The 16,981-nt window shown below is 47.3% G+C and overlaps 1 long non-coding RNA gene across 1 annotated transcript in view; it reads left to right on the top strand.

The window, feature by feature from the left end:
* LOC132392919 (uncharacterized) overlaps nucleotides 1–15,833 on the top strand; it is a 34,247-nt gene extending 18,414 nt beyond the window's left edge. Inside the window, exons 2-3 of the long non-coding RNA XR_009511690.1 lie at nucleotides 14,616–14,754; nucleotides 15,626–15,833. This is a non-coding gene — a long non-coding RNA (uncharacterized LOC132392919). The remainder of the gene's footprint in view (nucleotides 1–14,615; nucleotides 14,755–15,625) is intronic.
* The last annotated feature ends 1,148 nt before the right edge of the window (nucleotides 15,834–16,981 follow it).

The following is a 16,981-nucleotide window of genomic DNA, read 5'->3' as shown; positions in this document are numbered from 1 at the left end:
AGAAAGTTGGTTGAAGAATATTCGCCTTTCATAAACCTTACTGATTAGCTTACACTCACTGGCCTCCTTACTAAATACACCTGGACACCAGCTTGGTAATGAAAATTAACTCAGCCAATCAAGTGGCAGCAACTCAATGGATAAAGGCATGCAGACGTGCTCAAGAGGTTCAGTTGTTGTTCAGACCAAACTCCAGAATGGGGAAGAAATGTGATCTAAATGACTTTGACCGTGGACTTGTTGTTGGTGCCAGATGGGGTGGTTTGAGTATCTCAGAAGCTGCTGATCTCCTGGGATTTTCACACACAACAGTCTCTAGAGTTTACAGAGAACGATACAAGAAACAAAACTCTAGTGAGTGGCAGCTCTCTCGTTCAGGGTTCTGGAACTTCCTTTAGTTTGTCCAGTTCCTGTACCCAGCATAACGATAGCATAGCAGTTAGCACAACCATTTATAATGGTAGCGGGGTTCAATTCCCACCGCTGCCTGTGGAGAGCTTTCACAATCTCCCCGTGACCGTGCAGGCTCCCTCCAGCTGCTCTGTGTGCCTCCCACATTCTGGGTTAGTAAGTCGCGGCCACGCCAGACATGCGCCGGCACTTGCGGGCTGCCCCCAGCACACCCTTGGACTGATGGCCACCGATGAAAATGACGCATTCCGCCGTACGTTTCGATATCTCAACGTACTTGTGACAAATAAAGCTAATCTTTTAATCTTTAAACACTTCCTCCCTCCACCATCACCATATCCTTGAACTGTGTCAGCCATTGACACAAACACTGTATTTCTCTGTAGGTTTCGACGTTTGTGCGACGGAGCTAATCTTTATCCCAATGCTGTTAGGAAGTTTTCAGTCCCTCCTACCATGAGAACAAATTTTAAATACTTATGTGGCGTTTCAGCCACTGCCATATTGCTCATGACTAATCGCCCCATCCCAACTCAATGTTTCAGGAAAGAATGTTTATTTAAGATCTTAACTTCCTCTTTATATACTTGTGGAAACTCTCACCATCTGGTTTATATTCCTTCTTGATTTACACTCGTAGTCTGTCTTCTCCCTCAACTATTATTTTAATTACCCTTTGCTGCCTTCAAAAATGTTCCAGTTTTCCGCCCTTAGCATTAATTTCTACAAACATGTAAGTTGTTTAAGGATCAGGGATCAAGGATCAACTTTATTCACTGTATGTGTTAGGAACTTGCTGTGGTATTTTGGACAGGGCACACCACGCAATAAAACCCAGCAACTTTAAACAATAATGAAGAATAGAGAATTGCAATCAGTGGCCACTTTATTAAGTATACCTCTGCACCAGCTCGTTAATGCAACCTTGAGGTTACAGCAGCAGAAGACCAAACCAGGTTTCAATCCTGTACCTGATGAGGTGAGTATATTATAAACACAAGAGCTTCTGCAGATGCTGGAAAACCAGAGCAACACACACAAGATGCTGGAGGGACTCAACATCTACGGAAATGAATAAACAGTCGACAGTTCAGAACAAGCCTCTTCACCAGGACTGGAAAGGAAGATGGAAGATGCTGGAATAAAAAGGTGGGGGAAGGGGAAGGAGGGTGATAGGTGAAACCAGCCAGGTGGGTAGGGGAAGGAAGAAGCTGGGAGGTGGCAGGAGGAGAAGGTAAAGAGCTGGAGAAGAAGGAATCCGATAGGAAAGGAGAGAGGACCATGGGGGAAAAGGAAGGAGAAGAAGCACCAGAGGGAGGAGATAGGCAGGTGAGGAGAAGGGGTAAAAAGCCAGAGTAGAGAATTGAAAAAGAAGGAAGGGAGAGGGGGAAAAATATCAGAAATCGGAGAAATTGATGTTCACGTCATCAGGTTGGAGGATAAACAGATGGAATATGAAGTGTTGCTTCTCCAAGCTGAGTGAGGCCTCATCGTGGCAGAAGAAGAGGCCATGGACCAACATGTCGGAATGGGAATGGGGATAGGACTTGAAATGGTCAGCCCAACAAGGTGGGTCTCTCTCCAACCTACATCAGGTCTCACCAACGTAGAGGAGGCTGCATTGGGTGCACCAGCTCTAGTAGACAACCCCGACATCATTCGCAGGTGAAAGACAGCTTGGGACCAGAATGGTGGTGAGGGAGGAGGAGAGGTAGCTCTTCTTCCACTGGCAGAGGTAAGGCCAGGAGGGAGATTAGTGGGGAAGGATGTATGATGGAGCAATTCCTGCAAAAAGTGGAGAATGGGGGGGTAAAGATATGCTTGGTGATGGAGGGCAACTTGTCGGATATGTCATCAAGAAATGAGCAGAGAGATTTAAGGGTTTTTGATGGGGGATAGAAGTGTACAGGGGCATCATGGGGATGGTGAGAACGAGGCGGCCAGGGCCAGGGAGTTGAAAGATGTTATGGAGACTGAGAGCATGTGAAGTCTCTCAGATTCAGGTGAGGAGGGACTGAACCGAGGAGGGTAAGTGGAGTCGAGGGATGCAGACACAAGTTCAGTGGGACAGGAGCAGACAGAAACAATGGGTCTAATCTGACAGTCAGGTTTGTGGATCGTGGGTAGGAGGTAGAAGCAAGCTGTGTGGGGTAGGGGAACTATGAGGTTGGTGGCACTGGATGGGAGGTCTCTGTAGTTGATGAGGTTGGTGATGGCTCAAGAGAAAGTGACCTGATGACCCTAATGGAGTCCTATTCAAGGCTGGATAAGAGGAGGCGTCCGAGAGTTGCCACATATCATCTCCCAGCTTCTAAAATAATTCTGCTCTCTCCACCCACCTGGCTTCAACTATCAACTTTTAGCCTGTCCTCCTTCCCCTCTGCCCCCACAACATTCTTATTCTAGCTTCCGTCACCTTCCTTTCCCGTCCTGATGAACGTTCTTAGTCCGAAATGTCGAGAGTTTAATCATCTCCGTAGATGCTGCCTGACCTGCTGAGTTCCTCCAGCATTTTAGAAAGATAGATGGATAGATAGATACTTCATTGATCCCAAAGAAAATTCCTGTGTCACAGTGGCATTACAAGTACACATATATACAAAAACTAGAAGAGACGTCAGAAAGAATAAAAAATGTTACTTCAAACAGTCTAACAGGAGGAGTTATCACTTCCCCTATGACTCAGTATAGAGCCCAATGGCCTCATATGGAGCAGCACAGTTGTCTCTAGAAGTGCTCCTCTGTTCAGCCAAGGTGGCATGCAGAGGATGAGAGACATTGTCCAGAATTGCCAGGATTTTCCGTAGGGTTCTTTGTTCTACCACAAACTCCAGCGTGGTTAGTTTGACTCCTATAACAGAGCCAGCCTTCCCAACAGTTTATTGTGCCTGTTGGCATCACCCGTGTTGATGTCAATGCCCCAGCACACCACCATATAGAAGAGTGTACTGGTGACAACAGACTGGTAGATCATGTGAAGGAGAGGCCTGCACACTCCAAGGGGCCTCAGTCTACTCAGGGAGTAGAGGTGACCCTGGCCCTTCTTGTACACAGCCTCTGTGTTGGTGCTCCAGTCTGTCATCCAGGTGCACCCCAGGTACTTGTAGGTCCTCACCACATCCACGTCCTCACCAACAGTAGTAACGGAGCAGTGCAGGCTTGGTCTTCCTGAAGTCCATCACCATCTCCTTTGTCTTACTCTTGTCCATAGATGCTGCCTCACCTGCTGAGTCCCTCCATCATTTTGTGTTTCTCAGAGTGTATTAATGCTTTTATATTAATTTAAGTTTGTGTAATTGCTTTTTGTTACATTTGTAACAATGCTTAAAGATAACTTTCATGGATTTATACCCTGAGTACTATTGCCCCAGGCGTTAGTCAGATCGTATTGTGAGCCACTGTATGTGCTAGCTTTGAGATGCTCCAAAGGAGGTTCCCGAGAATTGTCCTGGCAACGAAAGGGTTAACAAACAGTCTGAGGAGCGTGTGATGGCCCTGGGCTTGTACTTGCTGGAGTTTAGAAGAATGAGGGGGATCCCATTGAATCAGGTTTAATAACATTGGCTTGTTGTCTTTGTGGTAGCAATACATAATATAAAAAATCTGTAAATTACAATAAAAAGAATGTATTTAAGAAATTAAATTAAATAAGCTGTGCAAAAAGAGAGTAAGACAATATTAAATAGTGTACATTTGTTCACAGTCTGTTCAGAGATCTGATGATGAAGGCGAAGAAGTTTTCCTGAAGCATTGAGTGTGTGCCTTCAGGCTGCCGTACCTCCTCCTTGATGGAAGAGGGCATGTTCTAGGTGGTAGGGGTCCTTAATAATGGGCGCCGCCTTTCTGAGGCATCACCTTTTGAGAGTGTGCTCAGTGCTGGGGAGACTGGTGCTGATGCTGAAGCTGGCTGAGTTTACAATGTCCTGCAGCTTTCTCCGACCCTGTGTGGTCACCCCTCCATACCAGTCAGTGAGGCTGATTGAATATTGAAAGGCCAGGATAGAGTGGACGTGGAGAAGATGTTTCCTATAGTGGGGTGTCCAGGATCAGAGGGCACAGCCTCAGAGTACAAGGACTACCTTTAGAACAGAGATGAGGAGGAATTTCTTTTAGACAATAGACAATAGACAATAGGTGCAGAAGTAGACCATTCGGCCCCTTCGAGCCTGCACCGCCATTCTGAGATCATGGCTGATCAACTACTATCAATACCTGGTTCCTGCCTTGTCCCCATATCCCTTGATTCCCCTATCCATAAGATACCTATCGAGCTCCTTCTTGAAAGCATCCAGAGAATTGGCCTCCACTGCCTTCCGAGGCAGTGCATTCCAGACCCCCATAACTCTCTGGGAGAAGAAGTTTTTCCTTAACTCTGTCCTAAATGACCTACCCCTTATTTTCAAACCATGCCCTCTGGTACTGGACTCTCCCAGCATCTGGAACATATTTCCTGCCTCTATCTTGTCCAATCCCTTAATAATCTTATATGTTTCAATCAGATCCCCTCTTAATCTCCTTAATTCCAGCGTGTACAAGCCCAGTCTCTCTAACCTCTCTGTGTAAGACAGTCCAGACATCCCAGGAATTAACCTCGTGAATCTACGCTGCACTTCCTCTACAGCCAAGGTGTCCTTCCTTAACCCTGGAGACCAAAACTGTACACAATACTCCAGGTGTGGTCTCACCAGGGCCCTGTACAAATGTAAAAGGATTTCCTTGCTCTTGTACTCAATTCCCTTTGTAATAAAGGCCAACATTCCATTAGCCTTCTTCACTGCCTGCTGCACTTGCTCATACACCTTCAGTGACTGATGAACAAGGACTCCTAGATCTCTTTGTATTTCTTCCTTACCTAACTCTACACTGCTCAGATAATAATCTGCCTTCCTGTTCTTACTCCCAAAGTGGATAACCTCACACTTATTCACATTAAACGTCATCTGCCAAGTATCTGCCCACTCACCCAGCCTGTCCAAGTCACCCTGAATTCTCCTAACATCCTCATCACACGTCACACTGCCACCCAGCTTAGTATCATCAGCAAATTTGCTGATGTTATTCTCAATGCCTTCATCTAAATCGTTGATGTAAATCGTAAACAGTGTGGTCCCAATACCGAACCCTATGGCACCCCACTAGTCACCACCTGCCATTTCGAGAAACACCCATTCACCGTTACCCTTTGCTTTCTATCTGCCAACCAGTTTTCTATCCATGTCAATATCTTCCCCCCAATGCCCTGAGCTTTGATTTTACCCACCAATCTCCTATGTGGGACCTCATCAAATGCCTTCTGAAAATCAAGGTACACTACATCCACTGGATCTCCCCCATCTAACTTCCTGGTTACATCCTCAAAAAACTCCAATAGATTAGTCAAGCATGATTTGCCCTTGGTAAATCCATGCTGGCTTGGCCCAATCCTATCTAGATATGCCACTATTTCATCCTTAGTAATGGACTCTAGCATCTTCCCCACCACCGATGTCAGGCTAACAGGTTGATAGTTCTCTGTTTTCTCCCTCCCTCCTTTCTTAAAAAGTGGGATAACATTAGCCATTCTCCAATTCTCCATTCACCGCCGCCACCCGCTATTTTGTTAGTCTACACACTGGATGATAATGGTGAAAAGTAACAAGATTTCCCAGCCTGAAAGCTGGTATCTACGGGCTCAAGGACAGAATATAAAATAGTACAGCACAGTACAGGCCCTTCAGCTGACAATATTGTTCCGACCCTTTAACTTACTCTAAGTTTAGTCTGACCCTTCCCTCCCATGTAGTCCAATATTTTTCTATCATTCATGTGCCACCAAAGAGACCCTTAAATATCCCTAATGTATCTGCCATTATCACCACCCTTGGCAGGGCATTCTCACAAACACCACTCTATGTAAAAATTCTATTTCTGACATCCCACCAATTCTTCCTCCCAACAACCTTAAAATTATACCCCCTCATAATATTCAGTTCTGCCCTGGGAAAAAAAGACACTGTCTGCTCACTCAGTCTGTGTCTCTCATCATCTTATAAACCTCCATCAAGTCACCTCTCATCCTCCTTCACTCCAAAGGGAAAAGCCCTACTCTCCTCATAAGCCATGCTCTCTGATCCAGGCAGCTCCTGCTATATCTCCTCTGCAGCCTCTCTAAAGCTTCCACATCCCTCCTATAATATGACCAGAGCTGAGCACAACACTGTAAGTGTGTTCTAGCCCGAGGTTTATAGAGCTACAGTATATACCTCACAGCTCTTGAACTCATTCCCCCGACTAATGAAGATCAACACACCCTACACCTTCTTAGCCTTGCTATCAACTCACTCTGGGACTTTGACAGACCTATTGATGTGACCCCCATGATCCCTCTGTTTCTACACTCTGCAAAGAATGCTGTCATTAACCTGTACGCTGCCTTCAAATTCGACCTTCCGAAGTAAATCGTTTCACACTTTTCCTGGCTGACCTCCATCTGCCACTTCTTGTAACCTGTGACAACCTTCTACACAATCCACAGCTCCACCAACCTCTATGTCATCTGCAAACTCACTAACCCACCATTCTACTTGCTCATCCAAGCCATTTATAAAAACCACAAAGAGCGAGGTCCCAGAACTGACCCCTGCGGTACACCACTGGTCACCAGTCAGAATTCACTCCATCTCCAATCACACTCTGCCTTCTGTGGGCAAGCCAATTCTGAATCCACACAGTCTGGTTTCCCTGGATCCCGTGCCTCCTGACTTTCTGAATAATCCTACCATGGGGAATCTTCTCAACACTTTACCAAAGTCCATATAGCTCTACCTTCATCGGTATGCTTTGCCACATACTTGTTGACAATCCTGAATCAGACGATGCTTGTAAATCCTGTCTCTATGAATCTTCTCCTATAATTTGCCCTCCACTGATGTAAGACTCACTGGTCAAAATTCCTAGGGTTATCCCAACTCCATTTCTTGAACACCCTCTGGACATCTGATACTACTCCTTCAGTCGATGAGAACACGAGGATCACCATCAGTGCACCAGCAATGGCTTTCCACTCTTTCTGTAGTAACCTGATGTTTATCCTGTCTGGCCCAGGGCTTATCTATCCTAATATTTTTCAGAAGCTCCAATGCTGCCTTTTTCTTAAGCTCAACATGCTCCAGCACATTAGCGTGTTCTGCACTGATCTCACTTTCATCAACCTCCCTCTTACTGCTGAATACTGAAGCAAAGGACCATCTCTGACTCCAAGTACATGTTTCCATAAGACATAGGAGCAGAATTAGGCCATTCAGCTCATCGAGTCTGCTCCTCCACTCCATCATGGCTGATTTATTATCCCTCTCAATTCCATTCTCCTACCTTCTCCTCATAACCTTTGATGGCCTGACTAATCAAGAAACTATCAACCTTCACTTTAAAGATACACAATGATTTGACCTCCACAGCCACCTATGGCAATGAATTCCACATATTCACCACCATCTGGCAAAAGGGGCGTCAAAATTTAAGGGGCGTCAACAAAATTCAAGGGGCGTATAGCCCGAAGGGAGTTCGGGGAGCTGGGTTAAGCACAATAGGCAGCGATTTAAACAGAGAGAGGAGAAATGGGCTAAAAATTCTATATCTGAATGCATGAAGTGTCAGAAATAAGGCTTGAAGCTCAGGTGCGAATGGGTAACTATGATGTTGTTGGGATAACGGAGACATGGCTGCAGGGAGATCAGACCTGGGAAATGAATGTACAAGGGTATACGTGCTATCGTAGGGACAGAAATGTGGGCAGATGGGGTGGGGTGGCCCTGTTGGTGAGGAATGAGATTCAGTCCTTTGCAAGGGGGATCATAGGATCAGGAGAAGTAGAGTCTGTGTGGATAGAACTGAGGAACAGTAAGGGCAAAAAGGCCCTAATCGGTGTTGTCTACAGGCCATCAAACAGTAGCATGGATATTGGTGCAAGTTGAATTGGGAGTTAACATTGGCATGTGGCAAAGGTAATGTCGCAGTAGTTATGGGGGATTTCAACACGCAGGTGAACTGGGAGAATCAGGTTGGTGCTGGACCCCAGGATAGGGAGTTTGTAGAGTGCCTACGGGATGCATTCTTGGAACAGCTTGTACGAGAGCCGACCAGTGTGGATGTGTCTGTGACGGGACGGACAGTGTGGATGTGTCTGTGAAGGGAAGGTCAGTGTGGATGTGTCTGTGAAGGGAAGGTCAGTGTGGATGTGTGTCTGAGATGTGACGATCAGTGTGGATGTGTCTGTCACGGGACGGTCAGTGTGGATGTGTCTGTGAAGGGACGGTCAGTGTGGATGTGTCTGTGAAGGGACGGTCAGTGTGGATGTGTCTGTCACGGGACGGTCAGTGTGGATGTGTCTGTGAAGGGACGGTCAGTGTGGATGTGTCTGTCACGGGACGGTCAGTGTGGATGTGTCTGTGAAGGGACGGTCAGTGTGGATGTGTCTGTGAAGGGACGGTCAGTGTGGATGTGTCTGTCACGGGACGGTCAGTGTGGATGTGTCTGTGAAGGGACGGTCAGTGTGGATGTGTCTGTCACGGGACGGTCAGTGTGGATGTGTGTCTGAGATGTGACGATCAGTGTGGATGTGTCTGTCACGGGACGGTCAGTGTGGATGTGTCTGTGAAGGGACGGTCAGTGTGGATGTGTCTGTCACGGGACGGTCAGTGTGGATGTGTCTGTGAAGGGACGGTCAGTGTGGATGTGTCTGTGACGGGACGGACAGTGTGGATGTGTCTGTGAAGGGACGGTCAGTGTGGATGTGTCTGTGAAGGGACGGTCAGTGTGGATGTGTCTGTGACGGGACGGTCAGTGTGGATGTGTCTGTGAAGGGACGGTCAGTGTGGATGTGTCTGTGAAGGGACGGTCAGTGTGGATGTTTCTGTGGCGGGACGGACAGTGTGGATGTGTCTGTGAAGGGACGGTCAGTGTGGATGTGTCTGTGACGGGACGGTCAGTGTGGATGTGTCTGTGAAGGGACGGTCAGTGTGGATGTGTCTGTGACGGGACGGTCAGTGTGGATGTGTCTGTGAAGGGACGGTCAGTGTGGATGTGTCTGTGACGGGACGGTCAGTGTGGATGTGTCTGTGACAGGACGGTCAGTGTGGATGTGTCTGTGACGGGACGGTCAGTGTGGATGTGTCTGTGACGGGACGGTCAGTGTGGATGTGTGTCTGTGAAGGGACGGTCAGTGTGGATGTGTCTGTGACGGGACGGTCAGTGTGGATGTGTCTGTGAAGGGACGGTCAGTGTGGATGTGTCTGTGACGGGACGGTCAGTGTGGATGTGTCTGTGACAGGACGGTCAGTGTGGATGTGTCTGTGAAGGGACGGTCAGTGTGGATGTGTCTGTGAAGGGACGGTCAGTGTGGATGTGTCTGTGACGGGACGGTCAGTGTGGATGTGTCTGTGAAGGGACGGTCAGTGTGGATGTGTCTGTGAAGGGACGGTCAGTGTGGATGTGTCTGTGAAGGGATGGTCAGTGAGGATGTGTCTGTGACAGGACGGTCAGTGTGGATGTGTCTGTGACGGGACGGTCAGTGTGGATGTGTCTGTGACAGGACGGTCAGTGTGGATGTGTCTGTGACGGGACGGTCAGTGTGGATGTGTCTGTGAAGGGACGGTCAGTGTGGATGTGTCTGTCACGGGACGGTCAGTGTGGATGTGTCTGTGACGGGACGGTCAGTGTGGATGTGTCTGTGACGGGACGGTCAGTGTGGATGTGTCTGTGAAGGGACGGTCAGTGTGGATGTGTCTGTGAAGGGACGGTCAGTGTGGATGTTTCTGTGGCGGGACGGACAGTGTGGATGTGTCTGTGAAGGGACGGTCAGTGTGGATGTGTCTGTGACGGGACGGTCAGTGTGGATGTGTCTGTGACGGGACGGTCAGTGTGGATGTGTCTGTGAAGGGACGGTCAGTGTGGATGTGTCTGTGACGGGACGGTCAGTGTGGATGTGTCTGTGACAGGACGGTCAGTGTGGATGTGTCTGTGACGGGACGGTCAGTGTGGATGTGTCTGTGACGGGACGGTCAGTGTGGATGTGTGTCTGTGAAGGGACGGTCAGTGTGGATGTGTCTGTGACGGGACGGTCAGTGTGGATGTGTCTGTGAAGGGACGGTCAGTGTGGATGTGTCTGTGACGGGACGGTCAGTGTGGATGTGTCTGTGACAGGACGGTCAGTGTGGATGTGTCTGTGAAGGGACGGTCAGTGTGGATGTGTCTGTGAAGGGACGGTCAGTGTGGATGTGTCTGTGACGGGACGGTCAGTGTGGATGTGTCTGTGAAGGGACGGTCAGTGTGGATGTGTCTGTGAAGGGACGGTCAGTGTGGATGTGTCTGTGACAGGACGGTCAGTGTGGATGTGTCTGTGACGGGACGGTCAGTGTGGATGTGTCTGTGACGGGACGGTCAGTGTGGATGTGTCTGTGAAGGGACGGTCAGTGTGGATGTGTCTGTCACGGGACGGTCAGTGTGGATGTGTCTGTGACGGGACGGTCAGTGTGGATGTGTCTGTGAAGGGACGGTCAGTGTGGATGTGTCTGTGAAGGGACGGTCAGTGTGGATGTGTCTGTGACGGGACGGTCAGTGTGGATGTTTCTGTGACGGGACGGTCAGTGTGGATGTGTCTGTGACGGGACGGACAGTGTGGATGTGTCTGTGAAGGGAAGGTCAGTGTGGATGTGTCTGTGAAGGGAAGGTCAGTGTGGATGTGTGTCTGAGATGTGACGGTCAGTGTGGATGTGTCTGTGAAGGGACGGTCAGTGTGGATGTGTCTGTGAAGGGACGGTCAGTGTGGATGTGTCTGTCACGGGACGGTCAGTGTGGATGTGTCTGTGAAGGGACGGTCAGTGTGGATGTGTCTGTGACGGGACGGTCAGTGTGGATGTGTCTGTCACGGGACGGTCAGTGTGGATGTGTCTGTGACGGGACGGTCAGTGTGGATGTTTCTGTGGCGGCAGTGGGTTCAACAGGTTGGAGAAGTATGGATAAAGTAAAAGAGAAAAGTGTGAATAAAGATAAAGAAAAAGCAAAGGTTAAAAAAGAGAAAAGTAAAGGAGCAGTGCAGAAAAGTCAAGTGTATCAGGGACTGAGGTCACTAGATTCCAAAGGCACAATGAGTGTAAGGGCACTTCATCTGAATTCCCATAGTATTTGTAACCAGGTCAGTGAACTTGTGGCACAAATCAATACAAAGGGGTATGATTTAGTGGCCATTGCAGAAACATGATCGCAGGGTGGAGAACACTGGAAATTAAATATCCAAGGATATCAGGAAGGCGAGGGAGATGGGGTAGCGCTCTTAATTAGGGATGAGATCAGGGTGATAGTGAGAGACGTTATGAGATCTAAGGAGCAGAATGTTGAATTCATCTGTGTAGAGATTAGGAATGGCAAAGGGAAAAAATCATTAGTGGCTGGTGTCTTTAGGCCATTGAATAATGACATTACAGTGACACAGGCAATAAACCAAGAAATATCTGAATATGTAAGAATGGAACAGCAGTTATCATGGAGGACTTTAACTTGCACATAGGTTGGGTGAATCAAGTTGGTTGAGGCAGTCCTGAGGAGGATTTCATAGAAAGCACCAGTGATGGCTTTCTTGAACAGCATGTTACTGAACCTACAAGGGAACATGCTATCTTGGACCTGGTCCTTTTCAATGAGACAGGTAACATTAGAGATCTTGTAGCTGGGGATCCTCTTGAAAAGAGTGATCACCAGAATGATTGAATTTCTCATGCAAATAGAGGGAGCAATACTTTGATCTAAAACCAGTGTATTATTCCCAAACAATGGAGACTACTATGGGATGAGGTAGGAGTTGGATAGTGTAGACTGGGAACAAAGGCTACACTCTGGGACAGTTGAGGAACAGTGGAAGACTTCCAAAGAGATTTTTCATGGTCCTCAACAAAAGTATATTCCAGTTGAAAACAAGGACAGTAAGGGTGGGCAGAGCCAGCCATGGTTAACTGAGGAAATAAAGGAACGCATCAAACTAAAAGCTCGTGCATACAAAATCACCAAGGGTAGTGGAAAACTGGAAAATTGGGAAAACTTCAAAAAGCAATAAAGAAAGGGAAGATAGATTATGAAAATAAGCTATCATAAAATATAAAAATGAATAGTAAAAGTTTTTATAATTATATAAAGTGGAGGTGACTAAAGTGAATGTAGTCACTAATGAGGAAATGGGCAAGGCTTTGAATGACTATTTTGTGTCAGTCTTCAGAGTGGAGGACATATCTAACAACCCAAAGAGAGATGATATGGATGTGATGGGAGGTGAGAACTTTGATACAATAGCTATTACTGAAGAGATAGAGTTGAGCAAACTTGTGGGCCTGATGATAGACAAGTCCCCTGGCCCTGATGGAATGCATCCCAGGGTACTGAAAGAAATGGCAGAGGTTATAGTAGAGGCTTTAGTGATGATTTACCAAAATTCTCTGGATTCTGAGCAGGTCCCGGCAGATTAAAAGAAGGAGAATGTCATGCCACTGTTCAAAAAATAGTATAGGCAAAAGGCAGGTAACTATAGGTCAGTTAGTTTAACATCTGTAGTTGGGAAGATGCTTGAAGTTATCATTAAAGAAGAAATAGCAAGGCATCTGGAAAGAAATGGATCCATCAGGCAGACACAGCATGGACTCAACAAAGGCAGGTCCTGTTTGACAAACTAACTGGAGTTCTTTGAGGAGATAATGAACACGATGGATAGAGGGGAACAGATGGATGTTACTTACTTGGATTTCCAGAAGGCTTTTGATATGGTGCCACTTAAAAGACATCCATAAGGTAAGGGTGCACAGAGTTGGGATGATGTATTAGCATGGACAGAGGATTGGTTAACTGATAGAAAGCAGAGAGTTGGGACACAGGGATGTTTCTCTGATTGACAATCAGTGGTGAGTGGTGTGTCACAAGGGTTGGTGCTGGGTCTGCAGCTGTTCACGATATACATTAATGATCTAGAAGAGGCGACTGAGTGTAGTGTATCTAAGTTTGTTGATGACACTAAATTAAGTGGAAAAGCAAATTGTGCAGAGGATATGGAGAGTCTGCAGAGAGATATAAATAGGTTAAGTGAGTGGGCAAGGGTCTGGCAGATGGAATGCAATGTTGGTAAATGTGAGGTCATCCACTTTTGGAAGGAAAAATGGAAGAGCAGATTATTATTTAAATGGTAAAAGATTGCAGCATGCGGCTGTGCAGAGGGACTTGGGAGAGCTTGTGCATGAAACACAGAAGGTTGGTTTGCAGGTGCAGCAGGCTATCAAGGAGGCAAATGGAATGCTGTCCTTCATTGCTAGAGGGGTTGAATTTAAGAGCCGGGAGGTTATGCTGCAACTGTACAGGGTACTGATGAGGCCACACCTGGAGTATTGCATGCAGTTCTGGTCTCCTTACTTGAGGAAGGATATACTGGCTTTGGAGGCAGTGCAGAGGAGGTTCACCAGGTTGATTCCAGAGATGAGAGAGTTAAACAATGAGGAGAGATTGAATTGCTTGGGACTATACTCGCTGGAATTCAGAAGGATGAGAGGAGATCTTAGAGAAACATATAAAATTATGGAAGGGATAGTTAAGATAGAGACAGGAAAGTTGTTTCCACTGGTAGGTAGAACTAGGGGACATAGTGTCAAGATTTGGGGGAGTAAATTTAGGACAGAGATGAGGAGGAACTGCGTTTCCCAGAGAGTGGTGAATCTGTGGAACTCTCTGCCCAGTGAAGCAGTGGAAGCTACCTCAGTAAATATATTTAAGACAAGGTTGGAAATATTTTTGCACAGTAGAGGAATTAAGGGTTATGGGAAAAAGGCAAGTGGGTGGAGATGAATCCATGGTCAGATCAGCCATGATCTTATTGAATGACGGAGCAGGCTCAACGGGCCAGATGGACTACTCCTGTTCCGATTTCTTATGTTCTTATGTTATCCAAAACATTGTGGGTCAAATGGCTTGTTTCAGTGAAGTATGGCATGATGTTCTATGTTTTAATTACTTGTTGTATCTACGAGCCCTCAGCAAATTGGACACTAGACACTGATCAAAGTCCCTGTCACCCACCAAGAAACACAAAACTCACACATTTGAATCACTTACATAAAGTAATAAGTCTTTGACCCAGTGAGTGAATCACAAAAAGGGATAAAAGATCTTCTATTTAAGGTGGGAATTTCTTCTCACAGAGAGCCATGAATCACTGAGAATCAACGTCAGATTACAAGCGGTTGTTGAGTCAGTAAGTCCCAGCACCAGCCAGAGTGTGGAAAACATTTCAGAGGCATCACCAAGAGCTCTGGTTATAGAGCTGGAACCCAGGAACAGGTCTGGTTACTGGGACAAATGTAATCACTTGGGATGGGTCTTGTTACTGATGATGGATCTGCTCACTGGGGTCTGATCTGGTCACAAGGCACAGTCAGGTCATTGCAAATGGGTCTGGTCACTGGGGACTGGTCTGGTCACTGGGGATGGGTCTGGTCACTGGGGACGGGTCTGGTCACTGGGGGTGGGTCTGGTCACTGGGGATGGGGCTGGTCACTGGGGGTGGGTCTGGTCACAGGGGACGGGTCTGGTCACTGGAGACGGGTCTGGTGACTGGGGATGGGTCTGGTCACCGTGGATGGGTCTGGTGACTGGAGATGGGTCTGGTGACTGGAGATGTGTCTGGTCACTGGAGACGGGTCAGGTGACTGGGGATGGGTCTGGTCACTGGGGACGGGTCTGGTCACTGGAGACAGGTCTGGTGACTTGGGACGGGTCTGGTCACTGGAGATGGGTCTGGTCACTGGGGACGGGTCTGGTCACTGGGGATGGGTCTGGTCACTGGAGATGGGTCTGGTCACTGGGGACGGGTCTGGTCACTGGGGACGGGTCTGATCACTGGGGATGGGTCTGGTCACTGGGGGTGGGTCTGGTCATGGGGGACGGGTCTGGTCACTGGGGACGGGTCTGGTGACTGGGGACGGGTCTGGTCACTGGGGATGGGTCTGGTGACTGGGGACGGGTCTGGTCACTGGGGGTGGGTCTGGTCATGGGGGACGGGTCTGGTCACTGGGGGTGTGTCTGGTCACAGGGGACGAGTCTGGTCACTGGGGACACAGTCACCGTATGTTTTGACATGTGACATATAAAGCAAATCTTTGTCTTCATGTTTACCTGAGGCAGGCCTTCGCTACACTCCTTTCCCCTGCAGAGATTGGCTGACAACTGTCAGCCTCAGAGGCAGCATCAGAAAGTGCTGGAACACTCGAGCTCAGTCCAAACTCACAGGCTGTACTCGAGCCTCCCTACGAAAGATCAACGTAACATCAGAAGACGGGATCGCCTGAACGATGACAATTTACGAGCAGCAATTCATCAAAGAGCTGGTGCTTTAAAGGGAACCTGAATCGTTTCATATCACAGGCATGTAACGTGAAAACTGTTGTTTTGCTTCAACACTCGAGTGCAGTACATAATGATAAAATACCACAAATTACAATAACATGTAAACATAAATCATTAAACTTAATAAGTTGTGTCAAAAGAGAACAGAGAGAAGAAAAAATATACTGAGGAAGTGTTCATGGGTTCGTGGACTGTCCAGAAATCTGATGGCAGAGATAAGAAGCTGAACTTGAAATGCTGAATATGCATCTTCAGGTTCCTGTACCTCCTCCATGATTGTATTAATGAGAAAGAGTAATGGATACCTTTATTTAACGGCAGCTCTTGCTTCTAACACCCATGGAGCAGCTGCAGATAAGAATGGAAGAAAGAGAAGTAGAATGGGACCATTTGGCCCCTCACACCTGATCACCCCTCGACAAGAGCACAGGCGATCTTCTGTCTCGGCAGACTGTCCACCACCCGGGCTGTTTCTATAGCCCACTCCACTCTTCTGTCTGATCATCATAACCCTTGATTCCCTCGCTATCCAGCATCAGTTACTGCGTCACAGTTACTCAGCCTAGAGCCAGGCCCTTCGGCCCAAAATTTCCATCTCATCCCACCTACCCGCCTTTGGCCTACCTCCCTCTAAACCTTTCCTATCCATGTACTTAAGTGGCTGTCCACTTATCTTGTTGGGGGGGGGGTCTTGACAGCTAGCTAGACAAATCTTTCAGAGCTAAGGGCATCAATAAAAATCCCTCTTGTTGGTACGGCAACTGCTCAATCCGTGACACAGAGAGCTGTGGGTGCAACTCAGCACATCTCTGAAACTGATCCTCCGTGAACTCTTATCGGTGTCTCACTGTAGAAACCAGCAAAATCAAAGACCTCACCCACCCCACACATTCTCTCATCCCCCTCTCCCAGGTACAAAAGCCTGAAAGAGCATTGCACCAGGTTTAAGGACAGCTTCTATCCAATTGTTATGAGACTATTGGATATTTCCCGAGTAGCAAAGTTCAAAGTATCTTATATATGTTACCATTTACTGATGAAATTCATTTTCTTGCAGGCATTCAGAGGAAAAATATGCATTAGAATTTTATGAAAAGCAATAATAAACGGATGGACACTGAAAAAGACCAATGTGAAGAAGAAGACAAATAAAAATTAGTAT

This window comes from Hypanus sabinus, chromosome 4 (genome assembly GCF_030144855.1).
Source record: "Hypanus sabinus isolate sHypSab1 chromosome 4, sHypSab1.hap1, whole genome shotgun sequence".
Lineage (NCBI taxonomy): Eukaryota > Metazoa > Chordata > Chondrichthyes > Myliobatiformes > Dasyatidae > Hypanus > Hypanus sabinus.
Note: the sequence above shows the minus strand (reverse complement) of the source record. Positions and strands in the feature narration are given on the sequence as shown.